The sequence below is a fragment of the Rattus rattus genome, chromosome 12, assembly GCF_011064425.1.
Source record: "Rattus rattus isolate New Zealand chromosome 12, Rrattus_CSIRO_v1, whole genome shotgun sequence".
Taxonomy (NCBI): Eukaryota; Metazoa; Chordata; class Mammalia; order Rodentia; family Muridae; genus Rattus; species Rattus rattus.
This window is the reverse complement of record NC_046165.1, coordinates 82,382,547-82,402,974: the sequence shown is the minus strand read 5'-3', so window position 1 is coordinate 82,402,974 and position 20,428 is coordinate 82,382,547. Positions and strand designations below refer to the sequence as shown.

The window sequence follows — 20,428 nt, the reverse complement described above, 5'->3', positions numbered from 1 at the left end:
GGATTGAAGTCATCACTGAGGAGCCTCCAGAGGGAGTGACTGGCTTGTGTATTTAAGATTCCAAGAATGTCTAGAGGCATGGTCTTCTGGAGTTAGAGATGTCTTAAGGCCAGTGGACATGCCCAATCAGCAGAAGCCTGGCCACACTGTTTCCAGGGACCGGAGTGCTAAGTTGCAATGCCCTAGGCTGTGGGCATTGACCATGGACCAGCTGACTCCAACAATCATCACCTCCTCCCTATACCAGCTTCGGGTGATTTTTCTTAACATGGCAAAGATCTGGTTGCTTTGTCTTCACCGTCGAGAAGTCGAGAAGATTCAGAATAAGAAAGAGGTGTTGCAGGTGTGGCTGATGTGTCACATGTGCGTCAGTAGGTGGCAGAGAGGAGAGAGGCTTTGTCAACACTCAGTGTTCTGACCTGTGAGCATCTGAATGATCCGTAGCCTAACTTTTCCTGGAAAAAGCGAGCTTGAGACCACCACCAGTCCAGCATGAGGGCGCCCTGGGCAGAGAGCTAGAGGGAGCTAGAGGCACCGGACCCTCAACCAGCAGGTTTGGGTATGGCGGGGTAGGGGGCATCAGGAGAACCATACTAGAGATGACCCCTGCCTGGTGCCAGGATACATGAGCAGGGCATAGCACTCCTGAGACCAGTCCTGAGATGACCCCAGACACTCAGAGATCCTTTGCGCCACAGAGAAGAGCATGCACGTAAGTGGTGGAGAAATGGAAGAGAAAGAGAAACAGGAAGATGTGGGCACGGTGAAGGGAGGCAGAACTGGAGACTGGAGTGTAGTAAGGGACGCCTGATATGAGGAGTTAGTGATGCCACCTGGCACCATGGTGGGGTCCTGGCTTGTGCTGTCACTGGGGGGGGGCATGTCTGGAACCATGGTCCTACAACAACAGAGGTCTATTACTATCAAATTCAGGCAGACATTGGTCTGGGCTGCTGCTGCTGGTATCTGAAGGCTGTGTAAAACTGTGCAGTGCTCTTGCTCTCCTGACCCTAAGGGCCAGGTCTCTTGCCTGCCACAGGTGGCAAGGGGTGAGTAGGGTATCTCTCCCTCATGCATGCCACATTCAGGGGAGGTGTCAGGATGCTCACCTGAGCACCATGGGCGAGCTGGCCCTGGAAGTATGAAAGCAGGAGAACCGGCTTCCTCTCTAGCCTGCTGCAGTACTCGGGAGAGCGGACCCTGTACCTCAGCTGGGCAGCCCAGAAGAGCTGACCCTCATGGTGGGGGCCTGGGTCAGAAGGATGGAGAGTGCGAGCACAGGCACGGGAGAGCTGGCCTGCCAACTTGTCTGTTGTGCAGCAGTTCTTTCCAGGGAGAGATGCCTTCCTCCCCTCCCACGTTCCTTGCCAAGTGTGGAAGGTAAGCAAGCTGGCCCTGGGGGTCATAAGAGTGGGAGAACTAGCCATGTCCCTCACCAGCTGTAACACTCAGAAGATGGGGCCTTGCACCTCTCCTGAGCAGCACGGTAGAGCTGGCCCTGATTGCAGGGTTTGCTGGTGAGCCAGCCCTGAGGTCATGAGAGTGGGAGAGTTGGCTGGCTGACCAGCTTAGATACCTCTCAGGCAGGCCCAGATCCAGGGCTTCGAATTGGCCCACCCCAACATTTACCACATCAGTGAGCTGCTAGAGTGCATGAAAGGGCCAGTCCTACAGATTCAAAACTACATGATCTTTAGGAGACGGGGCAACAACAGGGTATCTGAGAGGAGTCCCAGAGAGAGTCCAGTATCGAGAGAGTGGCAGAAGCCAGAGGCCGTGTACCAGATCGATGAGTCAGCGCAATGAACATTTGCAAGCAAAGAAGTATGGACAAAAGGGTAGACTGTGGGCCACACTGTGACACATTACGGCTTTCACAGTGAGATTTTTATTTTCATTTTCTCTTTCGGAGGCAGGGGAGCTGCAAAAGCGGAAGACAAGTATTCGGGGAGGAGGCCATCAGTGGGCTGCGGTACATGATGGGAAAGTCACAAAGAACCAATTAAAAGTCAAATATTTAGAATATGGCTGAAATGGCATTAAGTGTGGGAAATGCCTGGCGCGTGGCTGGTAAACGGCTCACGGTCTCAATGCTCATTACGGTTCCTATTGTTACCACTCAAGTCCTGGGAGACTTGGTCACTAGAGCAAGTAGGACCGCAGTGTTCTTTCGCAAATAAAGTCTTGGAAGCAGCAAGGGCGGATCTGTACCGCTGGCCTGACTCAGTGCTAATGGGAGCAGATCGCACCGGAACAAAAATGTCTGCTGTCCTTATTACGCCAGGATCCTGAGCCGCAGCCCTGGCTGACCTGGAACTCATGTCATAGACCCGCCTGAGCACCTGGGTGATTCTGAGCATGCACCAGACCTGGCTTTTTCTCCTTCCTCTGAGTTGGATTTTCACCTAGCGCTGTCTTGCAAGCAAGCAGTCACCCTGTAGGAATAAAACAAATACTCATTAAACAGATACTTATTAAAGGCCCGCTTGTACCAGACACGGTGAACAAACCTGATCTCGTCCCTGCTGGTTGTCCTCCTAATGGCAGGAGCTGGGTGACAAAGCAAGATGCATGAAGTAATTTCAGAGATCGATGAACACCAGGAAGGAAACGAGGCTATGGCGGCCAGATGGAATGTGCCTTGGCAAAGGCTATTTGAAATAGTCGGGACCTATTCCCGTGTGATCAAACTCCCCGATGCACCCAAGAACTAAGACCAATCAGACCAACTTCCAATGGTCCCCTCCAACTGACCCACTTGCATTTCATGTTGAAAGCGACTCTCCCTCCCCCACAGCCCAACCTGCCCATTGATTGGTCCAACTTAAAATTTCTTGGCATTCAGAAAAGGATTTTTCCGCCCCTAAGGGATCCCGACGAAAAGCGAAGAGCGCCCCTGGGCAGCTGGTGGCGTAGGCCTTTGACCCACATACAATTTCCCTATCGAACGGAATGGTAATTGATCAAAGTGAAAAATGTTATAGAAAGAGATATCGCTGCCATGTTTCCCAACCGTGCGTTTCCCAGCCAAGTCTCCAGATGGAATCACCGAGGCAACACATCCTTGACTTAAATGTGAGTGTTTAACAGTTATATTGGGTAGGCCATATTTTCCACAAGGAGGTGGTTGCTTGTCTTAGGAACTTGAGACTCTTAACAGACTTTTGGGTGAGAGCTTTCCAGGATACCACTCTTTCGCTCACACTTCCTGCAGTCACAGAAGTCAGAGTCCTAGCCTTGGTGTCAGGGGAGGGGAACGGTAGAGTGAACTGTTACACAAGCTCCTCGAGCTGACTTGTAGAGCGGCTGAGTAGAGCGACTGTCAGGGCGGCTTCATTGTTTGCGTTTGCCTGTCCGGCCTCCACTACCCTTTCTTCTGGCTTGAGAGCATTCTGGGTTTGCTTTCCTGCTCTCCACACACTGAGCACAGAGCATTGGCACTGTGAGGTAAAGCCCTCGTATTCTAGTCTCATGGGGGCTGGGGATAGATACGGGGCTGTAAGTAGGTCAGGTAGATGCTTTCTCTAGGATTGAACCCTTGAGGAGAGTGATCCAACTGCAAATAACTGGACGTCATGCATCCCAAGGCGACGTGGAGCAGCATGTCGCTTCCAACTCTGTTATTGCTACCTTCCCTTTGTCTTAGCAAGAAACCTCATGCCATTCCACTGAGTTTTGCAGAACGTTTAGAGTGAATTGTAACTTTTGTGCCTTGAAATGAAAGATTTGAAGCAGTCATCAGTACATCTGTGACTCGTCTGCTTGTTACCATCCTTTCAAACTTAGGGTCACAGTTTGGGGTTGGGGGAACGGCTCAACAGGTAGGAGAGCCTGCTGGGCCAGCAAGAGGACATGAGTCTGAATCTCTTTACATCCGCATAGAAAGCCAGGCTTTGCTGTGACCCTTTGCCAGCCAACCTAATTAAAAGGTTCAGCCTCCTCTCCGGTGAGGGGCCCTGTGTCAAGGGAATAAGGCAGGGTGATAAGAGGAAGCCATCCAATGCCCTGTTCTGGTCTCCACATGGCTTTGTTCAGACACACACATTTTACACACCAATATCTCTCTCTCTCTCTCTCTCTCTCTCTCTCTCTCTCTCTCTCTCTCTCTCTCTCTCTCCCCTTCCCCCTTCCCCCCCCCTCCTGTCTCCAGCATTTCCAATTGACCCGAATCATATCAGGGGATCTTCGGGCATGCAGAACCCACACACCCTATGTTTCTTCCATGTGTGCCTTTGGTTTTGCAGGGATTTGGGAGAAGATCTCTTCATGTGTAGCCCTGGCTAGCTTGGAACTCTCCCCATGGCCCAGGCTGTAAGCCTGTGGGAGTTAAGCATCAGCCTTCTGACCTGGAATTACGGGACTCAGAAACTTTGCTCAGCTGTGGATGGGGTTTTCTTCCTCGAAGAAGGTTGTTTTGTTTACTTGTTTGTTGTTTGGTTTGCTTGTTTCCCAAGAAGTAACACACATTGGGGGATGGCAGCGTGTACCGCCCATCTTCAGAGCTAACACTCAGAACCTAAGTGGTGTGGAAGGCAGGGCAGAAGTTAGAGGCCAGCCTGAGCTACTTGGAAAGGCCCTGTTTCCAAACCCCAAAACAGAGACAAAAACAAACACCCAAACAAAACAAATCTGTATTTAAAATGAAAACGTCATCTGCAGGAGGTGGATTCGGGTGTATGACACTCGGTGGTGGGAATGGAGATCATCTTGCACAAAAAGATCTCTTAGGGCAATGTGGGTCCTTTTCTACCCAGCAGATCTACCCACGATATAGTAACAATTTGTTAAATAAAAATGGGGGAGGGGCTCTCAGCACAGACTAGAAATAGTTGAGTGAGATCAAAGCCTGAAGTGGCTTGAAGTCTGGCTTCAAGCGTTAGTACTAAAAATCTTTCGTTTGTTTTATTCTGCCTTTTTAAAGAGGTGGGCCACTAGGAATGGAGTTTAGGGCCTTGTGGAGTTTGAGGAAACACACTCTCTGCCTGAGCCATACTCCAGACGTTTTGCTTTTATTTTTCCAAGCTGTGCTAAGTTGCCCAGGCTGGCCTTGAACCTGCCATGTTCTCTATTAACCCCAGTCTCCTAAATATCTGGGACTACAGGCATGTGCCTTTGTGCACAGCTCTTTGCTTTGGTTATTGAAGAGAACACATTTGGAGCAGGAAGCGTTATCCTTTCTGCTTCGCCAAAATGCATTCTTCTAGCACCATTCAGAACCCCACACATACAGTGAGCTCATCAGTACAAGTGGGAAATCCAAGACAGCAACAGGGGTTACCGAGAGAAAGGATTTACTTCCGCACACACTCAATGTCCTGATGGCTAAGGCATGGAATCGAGGCCAGCACACTTGTGTCGTCTGGTTATTATTCAAGAGACCTTGGAAGATAAACACAACGGCTTCCTGAGTCAGATCTCTTTCAGCGCTGTTTTTACGAAGTGTGCTCATTGCTCTTCATATGGGCTCCCAACCGTAACATACAGGATCTGTTCCTTACAGGTTAGCACCAACTGGACCGTGCAGTAACTACTAGAAGGTGCTGGTAAGTTCACTGCCAGCACAGTTTACAGGGGAACGATGCAGGAAGCTGAAGGCTCCTGATGGCTCTGGCTGACTCATGAAAATGCATGGCTTCAGGGGAATCTTCCTCTTGACCGTACTTTTCTCTCACATAAATTTCTCATATCTTACACATCTATAATAAAGCGTGTGGGTTTCTCTAGGGATGAGAACCGGAGCAGAGTCGGCTGTTCTGAGTGAGGCAGAGTAAACATGGGATTTAAACTGTAGGTCTAGGATTAATGTTGAGAACATACACAGAGTCTCTATGGCTTGTCTTGCAAATCTATAAAGTTGACATAAGACCACTGACTGTCTACCGCAAAGGAAGAGTGTGTTGGAAAAAATGTACCGTTGGGTTCGATGACATCCCAGGAGGGGCGCTTTGGAGAACTCACAGGTGGCTATGAGCTCGCCACATTTTCATGGCATGACTTCTGGGTAGATGATGGGAAAGGAACGGCATTGGAAGTCAGTGGTGTGGGCTCTGCCTCTGGGATAGCGTGTGTCTCCTACTGAGGAGACATTGGAAGTTCATGTTTTTTTTAAGCAAGGTCTTTTATAACATGTAGTCCTTGCTGACCTTAAACTTTAGATCCTCCTACCTCAGCTTCCTCAGTGCTGGATAGACAAACACCAGCTTTCGTGCCTGGCTCCCTGAGTTCTCTGCTAAGGGGTAAGTTCCTGATGGGTTTGAGTCTACCGACTGCTGGTGTTTGTACCGTTTTCTTTGCTCTGCCCAAGCACCCTTCCTTCTCTTCTGCTTCATTCTTGTGTCCTGCTCCTATCACCAGCGTAGCCTGTTTTAGAAAAGTCTTTCCTAGAAATGAAGTCATGCAGTAACATTGCCCGTGGAGCAGCCCTTGGCCCAGATTTGGCTTTCAAAGATGACTCTCTCTGGGGAGAGCCTTTCTCGCTCTCTCTTACCACCAGTGCCGGACTCCCTTGGTTCGTCTCTGCCTGAGTCACATCTATGTCTTCCTTTCGTTTGCTTTGTGCTCTCCGTGTGTCATATATTTCCTAGTCCCTTCCACATTCGCTCCCCAAGAATGAGCAACCCATGGTAAGGGAAGGTTATGCTATCATTAGAGTCAAGGGCCAAGTCCTGTGCCTGACACACTGCAGGCGCCAAACAATTCTAAGCTGTGATCAAAGTAAAGTTTCTCTTCTTTAGAAACCAAAACCATGAGTTGCAAATGATACGCGAAGCTCGAAGTGCAACTGGTGCGTGTCCTGTGCTCACAACTGGAGAGGAGAAACCGAAATGAGCAGAATATATATTTATCATGATAATTATAGTTTACTTGGCATTGGCTGTGTTCATGGACTTGATGAATGTTATTTTTAAGTTTTCCAACCTGCTATGCACATGCCGTGTTTCAACAGGAGAAACGGACTCCCAAAAGGCTCCTGTTGGTCCTGAGCTATGACTGGCTAAGCAGGCCCTTGGAGCCTACTGGGCTGTGATCCATGCTCAGTGTCTTCTGTCCTTGTGAACCTGGCCAGATGTGGCATTTAGTCCCACTTCTTTTCAGTGGGGCTCGTTGCTCTCCGAAATAAAAGCGTTTTTTATCTATATGCCTTCTGTGATGACTGCCATTTTTTTTTTTATGTCTTGGGTCACCAGTTTTATATTTCAGTCCTTCAGCAGCCTAGCCTGTCTCTAGACTATGGCTCCAGTCTCTTTCCTCCTCCTACTCCTCATCTGCACTGAGATTAGCCACGATGTTGGCTGCAAGCCTTCTCCCTTTGTTTCTGCCTGATGTTCTCTTTCCACCCCCCCCCCGCCCCCTGACTTTGCCTTTAGCTTTTCCTTTAAGGCAACCTTTAGAGCTCCTATCAAATGTTACCTCCTTTTTCAGAACACCCGACAGGATGTAAACTTCCCCATGCATCCTTCTTACCTAACCTTTTAGGGAGCAAGTACTTATCCTCTTCCTTGTTTTTCCTTCTTTCCCTCTTGGATATGTTGTCCAGTAAATCATTGTTGGAAAGCTTTGGATAGCCTCACTCAATGCTCAAAACTCTCCAGTGAGTTACTTTTGATCCCTCACTGTCCCTTACAAGGCCCCACCCCCATTCCTGCACATCCACTCTCCTGAGTTCATCTATCTACTTCACTTCAACTATTCTGGCCTCGTTGGTAGCGAGCAAGTTCCTGCCTCGTTACCTTTGTGCGACTATGCTTTCCTTTAGACCCCCTTTCTCCTCTTCCTTTGAGTGTTTACTTATATGTTGCCCTCTGAGATGGCAAGAGGCTTCCCCTGCCAATCTGCCTCAACTAGGACACTTTTTTTTCCCCTACAAAATAAACAAACCACAAGTGCTCCTCACCACCCTCTGTGGCTTTACATATTATCTTCCTCTCCGATCAAACTGATACGTAAGGTTCATTAGCGGGAAGATCTTCCTATGCCCCTTCCCCACGGCATTCCTTGAATCCCTGGATGCCGTCCTGCAGCCTATGTGTGCATTAAGTACTGAATGAGTGGCTGCATCATCCAATCTGATATCCACTGCTTTTCCTGGCTTCCTGAGCACCAGCAAGACCCCACCAAGTCTCTCAGCAAAGGAGGCGAAAACCTAAAAGTACATGCTATAGGAAGAGTGCTAGCCTCCTGCTATCAAGCTGTACATCCTTGGGGACTCTCAGGGGAAACATGCCCCTGAGAAACTTCTTGCTCAGCTTAGCCTTACACGGATGCTACCGCTGAATAGAACAATTAAGCAAAATAATGTCTTCTCTTGCTGACTCTCTCCTCAGAGAGAGAAGGAAGCAGCTTCTGAAAGTAGGGCAGTGCCAGAGATCCTCGAGCTATACAAACCCTTGATTTCTCTCCATTCTTAAGAAAGAAAATCAAAAAATCAATCAGAAAGACTTGGAAAGGTGGAATTGATCAAGATTTTCCAACCACATTCTCGCAAAGCAAAAGCTGCAGTTCAGAGGTCTCAGCGACGACTCTGGCTTTTGTCTTTCTTTCTTTTACATATATATATAGAAAAAATTAAGGTCATGCTGTGTAGCCCAGGCTGGCCTCAAACCCAAGATCCTCTCTCCTCTGCTGGCCTAGAGGTGGGATTACATGTGGAAATTGCCCTTCCCAGAATGTGCAGCCTTTTGCTATCACAGATTACAAGGTGTCAATGTCTACCTCTGTGCCAGCTGGACTCGGTGATCTACCACGCGTATCAAGTTCCTGAGGACTGTTACGTGTCTGCCTCTCTGTTTAAGAAGGCCCATACTGTATGTAACAACCTCCTTACTGTGGAGGCCCCCGGATCCTTGTCAGTCCAGCCTTCTTGCCCACCTCTCCTTGACACCAGCATATAGGAAGCAGAGAGCTCAACACAATCCACCGAAGAAAGTAAAGTGTGAAAATACTGTGCCCTTCCCCCTATCCATTAGAGTTTGAGATGCTAAGTTCACTTTGACCTAAATATGAATTATACCCTCACTACACTCGCTCATACTTAATATGCATGAAATGTCTCATTTCCATTTTTCTAAAGAAATACAGTAGAAGAAAAGTCAGAATTGGTAGTTACTAATTATCCTGATGTTTCATTTACAGACAGATGTTAGCTTAAGTAGACACCTCAGAGAAGTCTGTTTAGAGGCTACTTTATTTTTATTTGGCTTATATACGTTGTTACTTTGTTGTTGTTGTTGGTGGTGGTTTGGTTTGGATTTTTAAGATAGGGCTTTCCTGTGTAGCTTTGCCTGTTCTGGAACTCACTCTGTAGACCAGGCTAGCCTTGAATTCAGAGATGTGCCTGCCTCTGCCTCTGCCTCTGCCTCTGCCTCTGCCTCTGCCTCTGCCTCTGCCTCTGCCTCTGCCTCTGCCTCTGCCTCTGCCTCTGCCTCTGCCTCTGCCTCTGCCTCTGCCTCTGCCTCTGCCTCTGCCTCTGCCTCTGCCTCTGCCCCTGCCCCTCAAGAGCTGGGATTAAAAGCTTCTGTCACCACCGCCAGCAAATTGTTATTTCTAAGTCTTAAAAAAAAAATTGTAACTCTCTGAAGAGCAAACACAACTGACCTTTTGTTCATTGTCAATGACCCTCGAGCCAATATTTGCTCAATCTGTCTCCAGAATTTGCTTCTGCTCAGCGCTTAGACTGATCAATTTTCAGAGATTATAGGAGAAGAAAATAAATTCTGTCTCCAAATGATGTTTATAATCTCATATCTAAATTAAAACATGTCGATTCCACAGCCATAGTCACTATGGAAATAGAAACATATAGGCCTCGATTCTAAATCAAGAGCGTGTTTAGCTGGGTGGTATATATTTTCCATCATGTTTTTTAAAAATCTGTTACAGTGTATGCATTTTCAAAGACTTGGATTTGATAAGCCTTTAAGAAATAGTACATGTGCTGGTCAGAGTAGAATGGAGTGTATATTTTGTGTGGTTTCAGATGGGGCTTGTAACATCTTCTCCTACTAATGAGAGCTATGTTGAGTTATTAGAATTACTATAACGTTTTTAAAAAATGAAACAAAAGCACCTCAAGCAGCTATACCTAACCACCTCTATCATAAATCCCCATGTTGTATTAAGAATACTGGCAAGTAGAGAATGGGTTTCAGAGTTTAAATAGAATTGCCACTCGCGTCTCAATTTACACGTAATTATCAAGCTTAATTTAGCTTTAGAAACTGCTTAAAAATATATTTGCCAGTCCAAAAAAAATTTGTTAGCTTAAAAAAAAAAGTGAGGCAATAATAGAAGAGATTTATTCTAACATTGCAGCAAAAGGATTTTAAAACTTATTTAGAAGTTTTAACAGGGTAGAAAGAATAGTTTATTCTGAGGAATAAACTATGAATGCCTCCGTCCTTTTAAATACCCCCCCCACGCAATTGGTTAACAAATACTCCTTCACCCGGTATCTGCATGCCTACTGTGTGCCAGCAATGTTCTACCCGAATGTCACCCTCCAGATCACATAAAACAAGCATATGCCGTGATCATTTTGCTTTAAATATCACGAGTCAAGCATATAGCTCTTTTACATAAAATATATCATTATTCTCATTTAAAAATTAGGAAGTCGCTTTCTCTCAAGGAGCTCGGTTGTTTTTCAGAGCCAGACTACGTTGTCTTCCCATCACGACTGTGATGATGGGAACCAGGTCCTACGTCACTGTTCTGGTGACGGAAACCAGGTCCCAGCGACCTTTTCTTTGGCCAGGTATATTTTCTAAAAACTAGAAGTGGGAACAAGATCTTAAAAAAAAAAAAAGCATTTCGGCAAGGACAATCCCTCCTTGTTCACTAACTTCTTGCTCATCAGTGGTTCGAGGAGAGCGGTTCATTCTCCCCTTTATGATTAATAAAAAGCTCTGTTGCCAAAATGTAGTCCCGCCCCCCACCACCACCTCCAGGCATGAAATTGGATCCGCATCTTTGCTGATACCCAAACTCGGAAGTCATTTGCTTAAATACACCGTGCAGGACCACGTCGGGGGAAATATATAGGTTAGCCCGTCTAGGGGATGGGCTCAGAACTTCAGCCATTTGGACAGCCTTTCTAAGAGTGCAGCTTGTCTCATAATTAGCCAGAATGTGAAGATCTTTCCTGGTAGCAGCTGACGTCTTCTAGTCATGCCTCTCAACGCATTGGGGATAATGATGTGTGAAACCAAGATGTGTGATGGTTCCCCCTCCCTTCTAACGGGGACCAACGCACCAGCCATCTACATCCCTTTTCTTCTCTGTTTAACCTCATTCACTGTAACAGCCCTGATTTTAGGTCTCTGAATCGTTCGAATCCTTTGACATCATACCAAGTCTTGCATGACTTAATGTAAATGACAAGCTGTTTGGGGACACGGGAGTCACCTTATCTGCTCTAAACGTTACAAATTGTTTATAAATAATAGATTGGGAGGCTCATCTGAAATTCTGTCCAGAGAATGTGACATTAAGAGCTCTTAGTTGCAAGCTACGTGCAAGGGGCTGAGACTGAGGATTTAGCATTTTAAGAAACCATGATCAGGGGCCTCAAGTCTGATGAGACGAGGTTAGAGAACTGCCCCTTGATCTATAGTTTCCCCTCAGGCTACAGAAAGTTGCCTCAGGGCCCAGCCTCATGTGCAGCTCCAACAATGTCCAGGTGAGCAGAAGGTCTGTATTTCTTTGGGGCTGGAGACCTTTTCCCACAAGTGATCTTGGCTGGCTTATTTAACTCCCGCCTGTGGCCAGAGTTGTACCTCACATGTTCATTTCAAAGCCAGTCGGTGATTTGGCTGGTTTAGATCATATATATTATGGCTAAGATATATAATATGCTAGTTACTAGGAGGGGTGGGGCTGCCCCTCTGAAAGCACAGTTGTTTTTAAAAGATGATACCTGCTAGAAGATCAAGCTGCACTGGAAATAGGAGCATGGAGGTGGAGACGAATGACAGATGTAGCCAGAGGTGTCTGCTATACACAATCTGGGGAGGAACACGAAGACCTTAAACCATGACATCAGACAGCTGTGTCACATTTGATGGACATCTTCTCATAGGTTAGCAAAAGGTAGAGTGATATATAGCTGTCAGATGGCAACATTTAAAACGTGTATATATACTGGCATAATAAAACCAGTATAGATTTATTTAATGTTAGAAATTTCTACTTAGTATAAAAATAGAAATTGTCTTAATTTTTTTTCACGTATGCAGTCAACTTGCTTTGTAAATTAGCCACTACAAGTAACAACAGAATCTAAGCACTTAATGTTCTCTGTGCCTAAAAGTTCAAAATATGATCAGTAGAGAAAATTAATTAGCCAAAGTCATCTAAATAAACTTTGTAATTTGTTTTCCTTTAAGTTTGATTTGACAGTTAGGTTAAACCCAGATTTGGGGGAAAATGTTTTTTTGATGCTACTTGGCATGCCTTTGAAATACATTATGTGTTGCCGCAGAATTTACACGATCAACATTTAGATGTCACCAGAGAGACACATCCTTGCACCGTGATAGACATTATCAGGCACTCCCGAAGTAGCAGCAGCTACTCACATTGAACTTCAAGAGGCAACCGAGGAAATGTCAAGAAGCATTGCGTTTTTGGAAGTCGGAAGCGCAGGCAGCGTCGGCTTTCCATTTCGAATTTGCATTCAAGTGACCAGCAAGAGCTTTATGAGCAGGATTCCAAATATGCAGAGTAGATGGAAGTGAGCGGCTCACTCCGTACTTTACAAGCTAAACAACCATCAAAACAGCTTTGGGCTCGGCCTCACTTACATGACATCCTTCTATTATTGTTTAAAAAAAAAAGAACTGCATTTTGAATTTTTTTTTTTTTTTTTTTTTTTTTTTTAAGAAAGAAATCTCCTATAACCCAGAGTGGCTTGGTTTTCTGTGGAACCAAGTATGACCTTGAACTTCTGGTCTTCCTAGTTCCGCCACTGGGAGGTGTATTGGGATTACGAGCAAGTGCCACCAAGTGGGTTTATGTGGTGCTGGGGATGGAACCCAGAACATCATGCACAACAGGCAAGCACTCTACCCGCTGATCTGTGTTTCCCAGCTCGTCGTGTTTTTTTATTGGGAAAAAACAGAGAACAGTAGAGAAAACAGCACAGGTTAGCATCCTTACTTTGGAAAACCAAAGTGGTCCCAAATCGGAAGCTTCTCTGGGTGCTGCCAGGACGTCACTGTGGAAAAGTCTACGCCTGCTCTTGTGATGGGACACTGTCAAGCCACAGTCACATAGAGACACCCGCACACTTAGCAGGTGTGTGAGAGGCAGAGGCCAGTTTTCTTATTAGACTTGGATACATTACATATATTTAAATATTCTAAAATAAATACAAGTCTGGAGCCAGTGATCTGAGGCATTTCAAGTGCAAGATTCCAGCCTGAGTCTTGAGCCTGCCCCCCCCCGACCCCACCCCGACGCGGCACTGGGGTTCTGATTGGCTGCTTTGGCCCTGCCCATCCCCAGATGCAGGACTGGGGTCCTGATTGGCTGCTTTGGCCCATCCTGGCCTTTCACTGGAGCAGCTGCTATTTATTTAAGAGCTATCTTTTTTTTTTTTTTTAATATAGTCACTTCAGATCCAGATTGGTGTTCCCTCTAATAAAGATACTACTTTATTCTGCTCCAGTACACTTGTGTCCTTCAGTTTCAACACGACCTTTCTCTTCATGTAGCTCATGCGCACCACTGCGCTTGAAATTCATTACAAAATTAAAGTTATGATATTTAAATTACATCTTTAAAAAGCTATAGGTTTTTTTTTCTTTAAATATAATTACGATGCAGTTTAGTATTAGCACTCACAAAACCAATAAGAAACTTGTAAGGTTCTGTAATAGCAAATCCATATATTCCAACTCCCTTGCTTGATTTAAAAAATAAGAAATACCCTATTATAGCTTTTCTTTGGAACGAAACTTGTTTTACATGTCTGTACATCTTCTTTGATGTGTGATTTGTGCGGTATATGTCTGCATGTGATTTGTGTGTGTGCATACATACATATATACATACATACATGTATGCACGCGTGCCCATATGGTCCGTAGCAGAGCAGGACATCAGGTGTCTTCTTTTATAACGCTCCGTCTTGGTGCCTTCAGACTGGGTCTCTTGATGAACTAGAAGTTCAGTGTCAGCTAAGCTGGCTGACCAGCAAGTTCTCAGAATCCGCCTATGTCCAACCTCACCCACGGGTGTCACTGGCATGTGCAACCATGCTGGCTTTTGCTGTGGTGCTGAGGAACCGAACTCAGACCCTCGAGCTCGCAGAGCAGGGGTTCCGACTCGCTGAGGCATCTCCACGGCTCTTTACGGTGCGGTACTTTTTATTTTGTTCATTTATAAGTATGATACACTGATTCATTTGGGTGCCGGTAAGTGAACCCAGGGCTTGGAGTTAATTCTATTACAGCTTCAGCCTTGAAATTCACTAAAACTGGTTTTCAGTTGTCATGCATGATGAGTTTCATTATGAGCTGTTCATTCCCGTATAGCATTGTGCTTTTCCCATATTCCCCTCTCCACTCGAAGTACATTTTTAAATTAAAAAAAATTGCATTCTGGGGTGTGTGTGTGTGTGTGTGTGTGTGTGTGTGTGTGTGTGTGTGTGTGTGTGTGTTAGTGAGGGCATGTGTACCACAGTGTACATGTGGAGGGCATACGATGACTTCCTGGCATCAGTCCCTACCTTTCACCTTTACATGTGTTCTAGGACTAGGTTATTATTCTGCATGGCCAGCTCTTTACCCACTGAGCTGTCTCACCGGCCCCACATTCATTTCTAAATGTGAGTTGCAGTCAGAAACATATTGAAAGGTCACTGCCAAGGGCACTCACAAGGCATCCTTAGGCATTGCTTGTAGCCAAGAAGGTGTTTTGTTTTTAAGATGTATTTATTTATTATGTATACAGTGCTCTGCCTGCATTTATGCCTAGGCGCCAGAAGAGGGCACCAGATCTCATTACCTATTGTTACAGTTACCATGTGGTTGCTGGAAATTGAACTCAGGACCTCTGGAAGGGCAGCCAGTGCTCTTAACTTCTGAACCATCTGTCCAGCCCTGGAAGATTTTGCATATGCATAAAAGAAATAGTAATATGAAAACTTTACTGGGGAGGTGGTTTTAGCATTACAAGCACTTGCTGCCCCTAAGTGGACTAGAATTTAGTTCTCAACATCTGCCCCTCCTAGGTACTTACAACTGCCCAACACTCCAGCTGAAAAGACTCCAACACCCATTTCTGACCTCCATGGGGCCACACTCACACTTGAGACATGAATTTACACACATGAATTCATACTACATTTGCATAAGTGAAAAATAAATCAAGAATTAGTGCTGGAGAGATGGTTCCATGGTTCTGAGCACTGGCTGCTCTTGTAGATGACCTGGTTGGTTCCTATTCTCGACACCCACATGGCGGTTTCCAGCCTTCTCTTAACTCCAGTTCTAGGGGCTCCAATGCCCTCTTTCTGGACTCAGGGTATTGCATGAATGCTGCCATTACTGTTCAAAGACTCCCTGAGAATTTGGTATTGAGGTTCCTGCCAGGGAAGCAGGTAGGCTGACTGTAGGTCTTCACCTCTCTTCTGCTCCTCCAGATCCAATGCCCCAGCCTCATCTCCAGCTCTGGAACAAAAACCATTCCTTCCTTCTCGGATCACCGAGATCTTCTCCTTCAGCCATCTCTCCCCCAATTTACCCTGTTATCCCAGGATAACACCAGCAGGCATTCGCTGGGCACACAGCAGCTGAGCAGGCCAGGGAAGCGGATGCGTCGATGCCAGGGTAAAAACACAATGACAGCCAGGACAACATGTCACCAGCAGAGTCCAGCAACCCTGCTGCAGCATGCCTGAATATTCCAGCATAACTAAAGCACAAGGGGAAAGACCTGAAAACAGCCTGTATAAAGACGATAAAGGCTCTTCAGAAGAGGTGAACAAATCCCTTAAAGGAGTCCAGGGAAACAGAAACAACAGTGGAAGGGAATAGATAAAACTGTCGAAGACCTGGAAATGGGAGCAGAATCAGGAAAGAAAACCCGAATGCAGGGAATTCCGGAAACAAACAACTTAGGAGTTTAAACAGAGGCAAGCTATGTCAACAGAATACAAGAGACGGAAGACACTGAAGATATGGTAGAAAATATTTATACACTGGTCAAAAAAAAGATCTAAAATCTTCTGACACAAAATATCCAGAAAATCTGCAACACGATGAAAAGACCACATGTAAGAATAATAAGAATACAGGAAGGAGAAGAAACCCAGATCACAGGTCCAGGAAATATTTTCAACAAAATCATAAAAGAAAACTGCCTAACCCAAAGGAGATTTCTATAAAAGGTACAAGAAGCATGAAGAATACCAAATACATGGGACTGAAAAAGATTTCCTTTGGCACGTAGTAGTCAAAACACTAAACATACAGAACAAACAAAGAACATTAAAAGCTGCAAAGGAAAAATACCGAGTAGCACATAAAGGCAGACCTTTTACATCTGACTTCTTCATAGAGACCCAAAAGGGCCTGGACAGCTGGACTGCAGATTCTAAAAGACTATAGATGCCAGCCCAGACTACTATACCCAGGAAAACTTCCATCACCATATATTTAGAAAATAAGACATTTTATGATAAAACCAAATTGAAGCAATATTTGACTATAAATCTAACCCTACAGAAGATTCTAGGAGGAAAATTCTAGCTGAAGGTTAATTAAAACCATGAAAACACAGGGAATAAATAATCTTAGAATGGCCCAGCAAAATCAAAAGAAGGGAAGCACATGCATATACCACTACTAGAACCACCACCAACAACAACAACAACATAAAAGGAATCAATACTCATTGGTCATTATAATATCTCTCAACATCAATGGATTCAATTACCCAATATAAAAGGTAACAGAATAGATGTGGAAATAAGAACCCATACTTTTGCTGCATCCAAGAAACACACCTTAACATCAAGGATAGAACTTCACCTTAGGATAAAAAGATAGAAAAAGATTTTCCAAGCAAATCAACCTGAATAGCAAGTGGGTGTAGCCATTTTAACATCTCATAAAATAGACATTATACCAAAACTAATCAGAAGAGATGAGGAAGGACATTACATACTCACTAGAGGAAAAATCCTTCAAGATGACACTTCAATTGTGAACGTCTGTGTCCCAAATGTAATGATACCAAGTTTGTGAAAGAAACACTACTACAGCTTAAATCACATATTGGCCCTCATACACTGATAGTGGGAGACTTCCATACCCAACTCTCACCAACAGACAGGTTATCCAGACAAAGACTAAACAGAGAAATGCAGGAGATAACAGATCTTATAAACCAAATGGACCTAAGGAATATCTACGAAAACATTTCGCCCAAACACAAAAGAATACACCTTCATCTCAGCACCTCATGGAACTTTCTCCAAAATTGATCACATACTCAGACACAAAGCAAGTTCAATAGATACAAGAAAATCAAAGTAACTCCCTGAATCCTATTTGACCACCAAGGATTAAAGAAGGATATCAGCAACAACAGAAACAACAGAAAGCTTACAAACCCATGGAAACTAAATAGCTCTCTACTGAATGGAAAATGGGTCAATACAGAAATTAAAGAATTTCTAGAATTGAATGAAAATACATATACAACACAGTCAAACTTACGGACAATGAAGCCGGTTCTGAAAGGTAAGTTCATAGCACTATGTGTGCCTACATAAAAAACAAATGATTAATAAATGGGACCTCATGAAGGTGAAGAGTTTTTGTAAGGCAAAGGACATGGTCATTTGTAGTGAGAATTTTGCTTCTCTAAAAATCCAGTTATGTTGTGTGAATGTTTTTGTGTTAATCCTAGGTGTGGGGTAAGAGGCCGCTTCACAGCAGGTGATTATGATTTGCCTCATGCCCTAACAGGGAGGCAATCTTTGGCAGCTGCAGAGAGTTAAGTTCTGGGACCTCTGGAGAGGGAAGAACCTGGGGTGTAGGTGAGAGAGCCTATGGCAGCTGTTGCTCCTCCTGCTGCTCCTGGTAACCCCCCCCCCCATAGCACAACTGACTCCTGGACATGTGGCTAGGAAAAAAAATGGGAAAGTTGGTTTCTAATGTAGTAGAGGAGCTGGCAGGGTATGAAGGATATCAGCAGAAAAAAAGTTTATGGTGGCTGCTGCCACTGGGTTCTCTCCTATTTTACTCCCAGAGAAGCTTGTCTATATACCCTCATCCCCCTCTAACCTTCTTTTTCTCTTACCTAATGTAGGGGGTTGGGAGGGATAGGGGTGAAGTAAGGGTTGGAAGGTAGAGGTACATAAGAACCCAATTAAAAACAAAAACAGCCAACGGTCATTCAGACAAGGTAGCAGCCTGCAGAACGAGAAAGGATTTCACCAAGTCCACATCCAATAAAGGACGAATATCCAAACATATAAAGAACTCAAGAAACTAAATATCAGGGAAAAAAAGCAACAAATAATCTAAATAAAACAATTCTTGATCTATGGAATTCACAAAACAGTTGAGAAATGCTTAAAGAAATGTTCCATAGGGTTGGGGATTTAGCTCAGTGGTAGAGCGCTTGCCTAGTGAGCTCAAGGCCCTGGGTTCAGTCCCCAGCTCCGAAAAAAAGAAAAACAACAACAACAACAACAAAAAAAAAAAACAAAAAACAAGAAATGTTCCATATTCTTACCCAGCAGGGAAATGCAAAACCAATCAACCAACAAAAAAACCCAAAACCAAAAAAAAAAAAAAAAGACTACTGGGGTGTTCCAAATCACACCTGTCAGGATGACTAAGGTCAATAACACAAGTGGCAGCCCATGCCTGTGAGAGTGTGAAGTAACGAGGACGCTCAGCCACTGCTGGCAGGAAAGTGTGCTGGAAAGTGTGCTCCCTCAGAAAGATGGGAATCAATCTACCTCAAGATCCGGCTGAACCATTCTGGGCATACACCCAAAGGATGATCCGTCCTACCAGAAAGACACTTGCTCGACCATGTTTGTTGCTGTTCTACTCATAACGCCTGGAACTGGAAACAGCCTAGATGTCCCTCAACTAAACGATGGGTTAAAAAAAAATGTGATACGTTTACACGATGGTGTATTAATTGGCTGTTAAAAAAATGACATCATGAAATTTGTAGCCAAATAGATGGAACTAGTAAAAAAAAAACATCCTTAGTGAGGTAACCTAGATATAGAAAGATAAACATGGTACATATTCACTTACATTTGGATATTAGCGATTAAATAAATGATATCCTCTCTAGGGGCTATGAGTAGAGGGAGGAGCTAGAGGGGACACACGAATCTCCCTCAGAGGAGGAAATGGAATAGATTTTATGGGTAGACTTGGGGCGGGGGCAGCAGAAACAGAAGGATCAGGTAAAGGGCAGAGAAGGGGTTGAAGGAGCGCACAGAGGGAGAGACAGCTGGAGTTGAGGGGCGTTTGAGGGGTGATGTGGAAACACTTCAGTGGAAACTTCCTAAAATATATGAAGATGATCATAATGAAGTCTCCAAATAATGGGAGAGAGAGAGAGCCCTGACTGGTCATCTCTTGTCACCAAGTGAAGCTTCCAGTACTGGGACTGCATGATATCCAGTTGAGTTGTTGGCCAAAGAGCTCCCATGGGCATTCTCAAACAACCCCGGCTGTTGCCAAGACAACAGGTTGCTCTTCACAAATTGGCAGCCAGTCCCCATTGCTGAAGACACGACGTATATAAGCCATTGAACACAGTGAAGTTGAGCTGATGCCTACATAAGCACCCTTGCCCCTACATTTTAGTGACATTTGTATGGGAACATACTTTGAATGCTACCAGAAGAAAAACATAAACTCCAACGCAGCCACAAAACCTTTTTTTTAATTAATTTAAATTTAATTTAATTTAAATTTAATTAAATAAATTTAATTAATTTTTTTTATTAACTTAAGTATTTCTTATTTACATTTTGAGTGTTATTCCAAACACCAACGCAGTCACAAAACTTTTGATCTACAGTGTTGTCCCACCTTAAAGATATGCTAGGGCAATGGTGGCACAGAGCTTGCGGGAGCAACCAATGAACATCTGATTTGACTTGAGGCCCACTCTAGGAGATAGAACCCATGCACCACTGCTTGGATGGCCAAGAACCAGAGACTAGATAGTCCAGAGACCTAGAGTAAAGCTTAGGGTACTACTGGTCTAAAAAATGTAATGATAAAATGACTCCTAATGGTATTCTGCCAAGCTGTATTCAGATCAGTGCTTTATTCAGCAATTATCAAAGAGGCTTCATCCTTCACCAGATAGGAATGAATACAGGGAGCCACAAGCAGACATGAGAGAGAGAGAGAGAGAGAGAGAGAGAGAGAGAGAGAGA

At 44.7% G+C, this 20,428-nt stretch overlaps 1 non-coding gene across 1 annotated transcript; it reads left to right on the top strand.

Moving 5' to 3' along the window:
- Positions 1–326: 326 nt before the first annotated feature.
- LOC116914124 lies at positions 327–453 on the top strand. The gene has a single exon (XR_004389687.1). It is a non-coding gene; the product is annotated as a small nucleolar RNA SNORA17 (small nucleolar RNA).
- Positions 454–20,428: the final 19,975 nt, after the last annotated feature.